The 10,545-nt window shown below is 50.9% G+C and overlaps 1 protein-coding gene across 1 annotated transcript in view; it reads right to left on the minus strand.

Annotated features, from left to right (window-relative positions):
• The window catches only part of SCAI (suppressor of cancer cell invasion), a 123,033-nt gene extending 118,798 nt beyond the window's left edge, over window positions 1–4,235 (minus strand). The window contains exon 1 of the mRNA XM_029062830.2: window positions 4,130–4,235. The gene's annotated coding sequence lies outside the window, so the exon portion shown is untranslated. The remainder of the gene's footprint in view (window positions 1–4,129) is intronic.
• Between the last annotated feature and the right edge of the window lie 6,310 nt (window positions 4,236–10,545).

Consider the following 10,545-nt stretch of genomic DNA (forward strand, 5'->3'; position numbering starts at 1 on the left):
CGCTCACAGATCTGACCCTGGGAGAGACTGTTAGCTCGTTGTGGGCAGGGACTGTCACTCTTTATTGTCGTATTGTCCTTCCCCAAGCGCTCAGTACGGTGTTCGGACCTCAGCCAGCGCTTAATAAATACAACTGAATGGTACGATCTTCAACGAGGTATTTGTCCTGACTTGGCTTGTGCATTCTCTCTGCCTGTCTCTCTTACTACGGATAAGGAGAGTTAGTTCTGAGTGAAATTCTTCCATGGCCCGTGAAGATGCTCAACCAAATGGAGGGCTTAGGGGCTAAAGTGAGGTTTTTGCTTGGTTTTTGCTTGGTTTCTTTCTCTCCTCCAACCAAGGAAGGGTTCCTGGGGGCAGTAAGACATTTCTCTCCAGGGAGCCGATCGAGCCTTCTGGAGAGGAGAGCAAAGCTGGACAATAACCAAGGTAGGGGGGAAGCCTTTCTCTCTCTCTGTCTCCTCCAGCCCTCTGCCCTCGGGGCTAAGCCTAAGAGCCATTCATTCATTCATTCAGGCATAATTACTGCAGGGCACTGTACTAAGCGTTGGGGAAAGTACAATGCAGCAAGAGAGACAGACGACCCCTGCCCACAACGAGCTCGCGTTCAATCGTATTTATCAAGCGCTTACCGTGTGCAGATCACTGAACTAAGCACTGGGGAAAGTACAATACAGCAGGAGAGACAGGACCCCGGCCCACAACTAGCTCCCATTCAATCGTACTTATTGAGCGCTGACGGTGTGCACAGCGTTGTAGTAGGCGCTGGGGAAAGTACAGCAAAATCAAGCAAAAATAAAGAAAGAGAATCCCTGCCCACAATGCGCTCACGTTCAATCGTATTTATCGAGCGCTCACTGTGTGCAGATCACTGTATTAAGCGCTGGAGAAAGTACAATTCAGCAATAGAGAGAGGCGACCCCTGCCCACAACGAGCTCCCATTCGATCGTATTTACTGAGTGCTTACTGTGTGCAGAGCGCTGTACTAAACGCTGGAGAAAGTACAATACAGCAATAGAGATGATCCCTGCTCGCAACGAGCTCACATTCAATCGTATTCACTGAGTGCTTACCGTGTGCAGAGCACTGTAGTAAGCACTGGGGAAAGTACAACACTGCAATAAAGAGAGGTGATCCCTGTCCACAGCGGGCACCCATTCAATCATATTAAGAGCTTACTGTGTGCAGAGCACTGTACTAAGCACTGGGGAAAGCACAATACTGAAATAAAGAGAGGCGACCCCTGCCCCCAACAAGCTCCCATTCAGTTGTATTTATTGAGCGCTTACTGTGTGCAGTAACTGAGTACCTGAACTGAGAGCTGGGGAAAGTACGATACAGCATTAGAGACAATCCCTGCCCACAGTGAGCTCCCATTCAGTCGTATGTATTGAGCATTTACCATGTGCAAAACCCTGTAGTAAGCGCTGGGGGAAGTACACTCCAGCAAGAGAGAAAGCCGACCCCTGCTCACAACGAGCTCCCAATCATTCGCATATACTGAGCGCTTACCGTGTGCAAAGCCCTGTACTAAGCGCTGGGGAAATTACAATCCAGCAGGAGAGAGACACGACCCCTGCCCACAGCGAGCTCACATGCAATCGTATTTACTGAGTGCTTACCGTGTGCAGAGCACTGTAGTAAGTGCTGGGGAAAGTACAATCCAGCAAGAGACGATCCCTGCCCACAATGAGCTCCCATTCAGTCGTATTTATTGGGCGCTTACCGTGTGCAGAGCAGTGTACTAAGCGCTGGGGAAAGCCCAATCCGGCAAGAGAGACCATCCCTGCGCACAACCAGCTCCCATTCAGTGGTGTTTACTGAGCGCCAACCGTGTGCAGAGCACTGTACTAAGCGCTGGGGAAAGCCCAATCCGGCAATAGGGACGATCCCTGCCCACAGTGAGCTCCCATTCAGTAATATGTATTGAGCGCTTACCGTGTGCGGAGCCCTGGAGTAAGCGCTGGGGCAAGTCTAATCTGGCAAGAGGGACCATCCCTGCGCATAACCAGCTCCCATTCAGTGGAGCTTACTGAGCACTGACGGTGTGCGGAGCCCTGTACTAAGCGCTGGGGAATAGAGAGAGAGAGAGGACCCTTGCCCACAACGAGCTCCCATTCGGTGGTGTGTACTGAGCACTGACCGTGTGCGGAGCCCTGTACTAAGCGTTGGGGATGGTACAACGCATTAACAGAGGGAGAGAGAGAGGACCCTTGCCCACAACGAGCTCCCATTTGGTGGTATTTGCTGGGTGCTTACGGTGTGCAGAGCACTGTACTAAGCACTGGGGATGGTACAATGCATCAATAGGGACAGAGAGGGTCCCTGCCAACAACGAGCTCCAATTCAGTGGTATTTGCTGAACGCTTACGGGGTGCGGAGCCCTGTAGTAAGCGCTGGGCAAAGTCCAATTCGGCAAGAGGGACCATCCCTGCCTACAACGAGCTCCCAATCAGTGGTATGTACTGAGCGCTGACTGGGGGCGGAGCGCTGCACTAAGCGCTGGGGAAGAGAGAGGGGACCTTTGCCCACAAGGAGCTCCCATTTGGTGATGTGTACTGAGCACTGACCGTGTGCGGAGCCCTGTACTAAGCGTTAGGGATGGTACAATGCATCAACAGAGGGAGAGAGAGGACCCTTGCCCACAAGGAGCTCCCACTCGGTGGTACTTGCGGAACGCTTACGGTGTGCAGAGCACTGTAGTAAGCGCTGGGGAAAGTCCAATCCGGCAAGAGGGACCATCCCTGTGCACAACCAGCTCCCATTCAGTGGTGTGTACTGAGCGCCGACCGTGTGCGGAGCCCTGCACTAAGCGCTGGGGATGGTACAATGCATCAATAGAGAGAGAGAGAGAGAGGATCCCTGCCCACAACGAGCTCCCATTCAGGGGTATGGACTAAGCGCTGACCGTGTGCAGAGCACTGTAGTAAGCGCTGGGGATAGTACAATGCATCGAGCGAGAGACCATCACTGCCCACAAGGAGCTCCCATTCGGTGGTGTGGACTGAGCGCTGTCCGTGTGCGGAGCCCTGCACTAAGCGCTGGGGAATAGAGAGAGAGGGGCCTTTGCCCACAAGGAGCTCCCATTCGGTGGTGTGTACTGAGCGCTGACCGTGTGCGGAGCCCTGCACTAAGCGTTGGGGATGGTACAATGCATCAACAGAGGGGGAGTGGGGGAGAGAGGGAGAGAGGCCCCTTGCCCACAAGGAGCTCCCATTCAGTGGTGTGGACTGAGCGCTGACCATGTGCAGAGCCCTGCACTAAGCGTTGGGGATGGTACAATGCATTGACAGAGGGAGAGAGGCCCCTTGCCCACAAGGAGCTCCCATTCAGTGGGATGGACTGAGCGCTGACCATGTGCAGAGCCCTGCACTAAGCGCTGGGGAATAGAGAGAGAGGGAGCCTTTGCCCGCAACGAGCTTCCATTCAGAGGTGTGTACTGAGCGCTGCCCGTGTGCAGGGCCCTGCACTAAGCGTTGGGGACTAGAGAGAGAGAGGACCTTTGCCCACAAGGAGCTCCCATTCAGTGGTGTGGACTGAGCGCTGACCTGGTGCAGAGCCCTGCACTAAGCGCTGGGGAACAGAGAGAGAGGGAGCCTTTGCCCACAAGGAGCTTCCATTCGGTGGGGTGGACTGGGCGCTGACCGTGTGCAGAGCCCTGCACTAAGCGTTGGGGATGGTACAATGCATCAACAGAGGGGGAGAGAAAGAGAGAGGACCTTTGCCCACAAGGAGCTTCCATTCGGTGGGGTGGACTGGGCGCTGACCGTGTGCAGAGCCCTGCACTAAGCGTTGGGGATGATACAATGCATCAACAGAGGGGGAGAGAAAGAGAGAGGACCTTTGCCCACAAGGAGCTTCCATTCGGTGGGGTGGACTGGGCGCTGCCCGTGTGCGGAGCCCTGCACTAAGCGTTGGGGACTAGAGAGAGAGAGGCCCCTTGCCCACAAGGAGCTTCCATTCGGTGGGGTGGACTGAGCGCTGCCCGTGTGCGGAGCCCTGCACTAAGCGCTGGGGACTAGAGAGAGAGGAGCGTGGCCCCATCCCCCCCCAGCCCAGGAGGAGGAAGCAGCAGCAGCAGCAGCAGCAGGAGGGAGGGAAGGAGGGAGGGAGCGTGGCTGGCCTTACCTGGTTTTCCGTTTCGGGGGTGTCTTGTCCAGGGTGTGGGTGGGGCTGGGGCCCAGCAGAGAGAGGAGCCCGCGCTGCCCGGCCTCCGCCGCTCCGCTCCGGTCCTGTCCTGTCCTGGCCGCTCCGGTCCTGGCCGGCGGCGGCGGGAGGCAGGAGCAGCAGGAGCAGGAGCAGCAGCAGCAGCAGCAGCAGCAGCAGCAGCAGCGGCCCCCGCGGCTCAGCCTACCCCGCCCCCGCCCCCCGCGCCCCGCCATTGGCCGCCCCCGCCCTCCCGCCCGCCGCCGCCGCCTCCCATTGGCCGCGCCGCCCGTCCGTCCGCGGCCGAGGCCCGCCCCGCCGCGTTCGGTTGAGGCGCGGGGGACGGCCGCGGGGAGGGGGACAGCGCCACCGTCCGGCCCCAGCGCGCCACCACGCCCGGCCGCCCCGGGGAGACCGGCCGGGCTGCGAGGCGTCGCGGGGCGTGGGTTCGAATCCCGACGCCCGCCCGCTGGGGGCCCTGGGACGCGGCCCTTCGCTGGGCCGCAGTCACCTCCTCTGTCAAATGGGGACAACCTCATCACCCTCTCTCTATCCCAGCGCTTAGAGCAGTGCTTGGCACGTAGGAAGCGCTTAAGAAAATACTAACATCGTTATTATTAAGTCACTGCTCTGGGCCTCAGTGACCGCCTCTGTCAAATGGGGACAACCTCATCACCCTCTCTCTATCCCAGCGCTTAGAGCAGTGCTTGACACGTAGGAAGCGCTTAAGAAAATACTAACATCGTTATTATTAAGTCTGGGCCTCAGTGACCGCCTCTGTCAAATGGGGACAACCTCATCACCCTCTCTCTATCCCAGCGCTTAGAACAGTGCTTGGCATGTAGTAAGCGCTTAACAAAATACTAACATCTTTATTATTAAGTCACTGCTCTGGGCCTCAGTGACCTCATCTGTCAAATGGGGATGAAGGCCGGGAACTCTACATGGGGACAACCTCATCAGTCTCCACCTATCCCAGCGCTTAGACCAGTGCTTGGCACATAGCAAGCCCTGAACAAATACTAATATGGTTATTAAGTCATTTCTCTGGGCCTCAGTGACCTCCTCTGTCAAATGGGGATGAAGGCCGGGAGCCCTACATGGGGACAACCTCATCACCCTCTCTCTATTCCAGCGCTTAGAGCAGTGTTTACACATAGGAAGCGCTTAAGAAAATACTAACATCGTTATTATTAAGTCACTGCTCTGGGCCTCAGTGACCGCATCTGTCAAATGGGGATGAAGTCTGGGAGCCCTACATGGGGACAACCTCATCACCCTCTCTCTATCCCAGCGCTTAGAGCAGTGCTTGGCACGTAGTAATGGGGATGAAGACTGGAGCCCCACGGGGGACAACCTCATTACGTTGCATCTACCCAGTGCTTAGAAGAGTGCTTGGCACCTAGCAAGCGCTCAACAAATACCACCATTAGAAGCAGCGTGGCTCAGTGGAAAGAGCCTGGGCTTGAGAGTCAGAGGTCGTGGGTTCTAATCCCAGCTCCGCCGCTTGCCAGCTGTGTGACTTTGGTCAAGTCACTTCACTTCTCTGTGCCTCAATTACCTCATCTGTAAAATGGGGATTAAAAACTGTGAGCCCCGTGGGACAACCTGATCACCTGTATCCTCCCCAGAACTTAGAACAGTGCTTTGCACATATTAGTAAACACTTAAACACCACCATTACTATTATTAGTAGTAGTAAGCACTTAAATACCATCATTAGAAGCAGCGTGGCTCAGTGGAAAGAGCCCGGGCTTGCGAGTCAGAGGTTATGAGTTCTAATCCCGGCTCCGCCGCTTGCCAGCTGTATGACTTTGGGCAGGTCACTTCACTTCTCTGGGCCTCAGTTACCTCGTCTGGAAAATGGGGGATTGAAACTGTGAGCCCCACGTGGGACCATCCGATCACCCTGTAACCCCCCCCCCCAGCGCTTATAACAGTACTTTGCACATAGTAAGCACCTAATGAATACCACTATTATTATTATTACTATTACCTGCCCACTCCATCCACACCTGCCCACCGCACTCCGCCCCGAACAAGGCCTAGTCTGTGAAGCAGCTTTCCCCCACTTGCTGCCATCTTTTGGACCCTCAAGTGACCTCATGGTGACCAGTAGGTAGCAGGTGTTTAGTGCCCCTAATTTAGTGGAAATTAATCGCTGCTTCTTCAAAAGGCACCCGCCCGCCAAGAGAACCTTAGGCTGCACTGGACCACGGACAGTAATCTTGAACTAGCGCCTAAGAGTCGGTTAGAGCTGGGTCTTCGGCCATTTAAACTGTATATATTTCAAAGTGTACCTTCCACCCAAATCTTAGGAGACAAGAGTACAGCTGCACTGCAACTCACCCTAGTAATCGCTTAACAAGTACCATCATTATTATTATTATTAGGTGCTCTGCTGTGTGCAATGCACTGTCCTGAGCACTTGGGAGAATACAAGAGGAGCAGCGTGGCCTAGTGGCAAGAGCCGCCGGGGTTTGGGAGTCAGAAGTCGTGGGTTCTAATCCCTCCTCCACCTGATCAGCTCTGTGACCTTGGGTGAGTCACTTCACTTCTCTGGGCCTCAGTTCCCTCATCTGGAAAATGGGGATTGAGCCTGTGAGCTCCACGTGGGACAACCTGATCACCTTGTATCTACCCCAGTGCTTCAAACAGTGCCTGGCACATAATAAGCACTTAAATACCATCATCATTATCGTTATTACAAGAGGGTGGGTTCTTCCCTCCCCACAGGGAGCTTGACAGCCAAGAGGGGGAGACAGACATTAATGTGAATCAAGATATACACACGTACGTACAAACATAGGTACATACGTGCTGTGGGGCTGACAACCCCTAAATTTCAGAGCAGAAATTAAAGAGGGGACCCATTACCGCGCAGAAGGGTTCCTGTCACGTGCCCTACTTGAATGTCCTTGTGCCTGGGAGGGGCAGCCTGCTCAAACAGTGAAAAGCTGAACTTCCTTATTAGTTAAATCCCTGTTCGAAGAAACAGGCTCAACTGATCTTGTTCTTCGCATCTCCTATTAAGATGAAAGCCTGGGAGATCGAGGCTCCGAGGACTCGGTTACAAGAATAACGATGACGGCATTTGTTCAGCACTTACTATGTGCAAAGCACTGTTCTAAGCGCAGGAGAAAATGCTCCCGTGATAAGTAGGAGAAGCAGGGGGAAGTTACAGTCCGTTAGTTTGAAATATATTTTAAGTCGCTATTGCGGCATAAAGTGTGACCTATTGACCTTTGCCACCGTCACAGATCTTTAAACAATACACAGTGAGCAAAAATGCCAATCAGAAATCCATTATCCTCCCCTCGCCCCCTTAATATTATCTTTTAATCTGTAAGCTCCTTGAGGGGAGGGATCATTTCTATCAACTGTATTGCACCCTCCCAAATGCTCACTACAGGGCTCTGAACAAAGTCAGCCCTCATGAGATGCTACCGATTGACTGATCGCCTACCAGGATCTAGCCCACGGAAACTGTAAGCCCGTCAATGAGCAGGGATTATCTCTAGTTGTTGCCGAATTGTCCATTCCAAGCGCTTAGTACAGTGCTCTGCACATAGTAAGCGCTCAATAAATACTATCGAATGAATTAAATCCAGATCTCTCCGTTAAAGAGATGAGCCGCAGTTGGAGATTTGAGAAACACAGGTCTCGACATTCACCTTAACTCATCTGCATCCAGATCTTTTGTTGAAAGAGGCCCGGCTTTTAATATCTTGAGTGAGTCAATCACTGCGTGAATCCCCTGCTATACTTAACCTATGCAAGGACTGTACAGGGAAGGGAAAGAGCTAGAAATAGATCGTTAAGTACAATTCTCGATATCAGTACCCTCCTAACACTATCACTGATCACTCAGCCTAAATTAGAGCCACCAGCTCCCGCCACTCCAAATGAGAAAGTTTGCATATCTATTTTGTCCCCACTAGTTACCATCTCCAGTTGAGTGAAAATGGATTTTTGACACAAAACCGCGTTGGGAAGATGCTTCCTCTTCTATCGACCAAGATCACGAACGCACGCATTATTAGTTATCTGACGGGCTTCCTATCACCTTTTTATTGTTCGTTATACAGCACCTTTCCTCTGATGAGCTTAAGGGGCTTTACGAACTTTTAGTAAGAACAATTACACAAATAACTTGAATCTTCGCTAGCACTCTTCCGAAGGAGGCACCTTTTCCCCGAGCTGCTAGAGACCCGTCCTACTGTCGACAGTTCAGAGTTTGTCTCTGCTTGTGATCTTAAGTGAACTGGGATAGAACCTAACTGTTCACACCCTTTCTCTGGTAATCCAAGCCTCCCTCGTCCACAGGTCGACACGGCAACGAAGAACCAGGCCATCCCTAAGAGTAATATCCGAGTCACCGCAACTCGAATGCCAATCTCGACACTTGTCGTGGAGCTTTCCAGCACAGCGGTTTACAGCCGGTGCTAAAGGGGGGCACCATTTTAACCAACTGACGGGCGGTATCCCACTCGGGACGAAAAGACTGTTTCCTACTCCTCTGTGTGCTCGATACACGTCCCCTCCGATCTCACGACCCCAGCGAAATATCTTTCAATTCAGCGGAAAACATTTAACTACGGAATGCGAGACGTATCTGGAAGCAGAGGAAGGGAGTACATGGCAAGTAGAAGCAAACAGTTCTCACTACAGCCTAAGATATTTTATTAGAAACCAAGTTTGCTCTAGGTGAATAAAAAGTAGTAATCATCATCCCCATTAATACAGCACAAGTGATTTCCTGTACAGACTCTACACAGGGAGAAACAGCTGTCAACCCGCCTCCCAACCTGTTTAGGCTATTTCAACCTTGAACTTCAAGTCTCTCTCCCACCTCCTGGGATTTATTTTATCCACTGTACATAGTCCCTTCTGAGAAAAATCAGATTCAAAACAATATTCCCAGTTAAATTGACAGAGCCCAATACATTCATTTTTCCATTCCTCAGAAGTTGGTACTTTATAAAATTGCTTTTTCCCAGTCCCGAAGAATGACCATCTTTTTAAAGAGCAATTCCGCACGTTTGTGTATCGGACTGCCGGCTGCAGATTAGGCGGACATTCAATCATTCACGCATTCCCAACCGGTGAAACAAGTTCGGTACCAGAAAAAAGTCACAGAGGGAGAATTAAAACAATGACATCAGTACAGGCTCTGGGGTGTCAGAGGGGAAGGGAAGATGCTACGTATTATTCTTTTATTGGTACAATTTAAAAGCAGTAACGAGCAAACAATTAAATACAATTTATGGTAACGGAAAAAATGCTGCAAGATGTTCAAAATTAACAAGTTATTTGCATCACATTCCAAACGAGCAACAATTTCCAGTGTTCCACAATTAATTAGTAAAATACATAGCTACATATAATCCTGTAACACAAAAATACCTTTTCCCCCCTGAATCAAACTGGGGGTCAGGGTCACTGAGATTAAGCTACTGACCCAACATTAGTTCAAGTGAGTACAGAAGGGGTCCGTGCCACTCCTGTTTCAGACAGCCAAAAACCACACGAGGAAACTGTTAGGGCAGAAATGGGTGAGGGGAAAACAGATTTGCCGACTAGTGAAGAAACTTTTTTTTAAAAAAACAAATCAAATCAAACTGGTATTGAGCTCTTCACTTACACCCCCCCCCCCACACACACACAAAAAACAAAAATGAAAAACAATGTCAAAGAGCTTTAGCTGCTATAGTTTTTATTGCATTTCAGGGTGACCTGGAAGTTCTTTTCCTAGAGGGGAAAAAGTTGATTTTCAAAACTACCTGAAAGAGATGCTAAAGTGCTTTATCATCAGCTGGCTTTACAAGAAAATTCCTGGAATGATAAAAATGAACTGCGGCAAAGGGATACCAGATCTTTCACAAAACGGTAAATCCCAGCATTATTAACGACCCAGCTCTGACTTTTACGCCACCGAAACGCTTGCCCTAGCTGAACGGACCGTTGCCTATTAAGAATTCCTCATAACCCTTCGGGTGTGGTGATGATTACTTGCACAAAAGCCTAAGACATCACAGAAGTTAACAAAAAAGTATGACTCTCTCTGAATTTTTAATCTTACAGAGTTGGTGTTTCTCATGAACGGGTCTTCCGTTTTAACTTTTCCAGTCACGTTCAAAAATAAACGCTCTCCAGAGGTCAAGTGTAAGCATAATGATTCCGAGTGGAATACAGACCTTGCCAGGAAGGGGACGGTCTCCACATCCCGCTTCTGCCGATATCAAATCGCCTCTAGCGGTACAAGAATTCACTGTTGCGATACGACTATAGAAGATCTAAACCAAAATACTATTATGGCAGTTATGTTCTTTAGGCACAGTACAGTGATTTTTTTTAAATATAGAAATACTATTGAATTTCAATTGACGTTCTCAACT

Source organism: Ornithorhynchus anatinus, chromosome 4, assembly GCF_004115215.2.
Source record: "Ornithorhynchus anatinus isolate Pmale09 chromosome 4, mOrnAna1.pri.v4, whole genome shotgun sequence".
NCBI lineage: Eukaryota > Metazoa > Chordata > Mammalia > Monotremata > Ornithorhynchidae > Ornithorhynchus > Ornithorhynchus anatinus.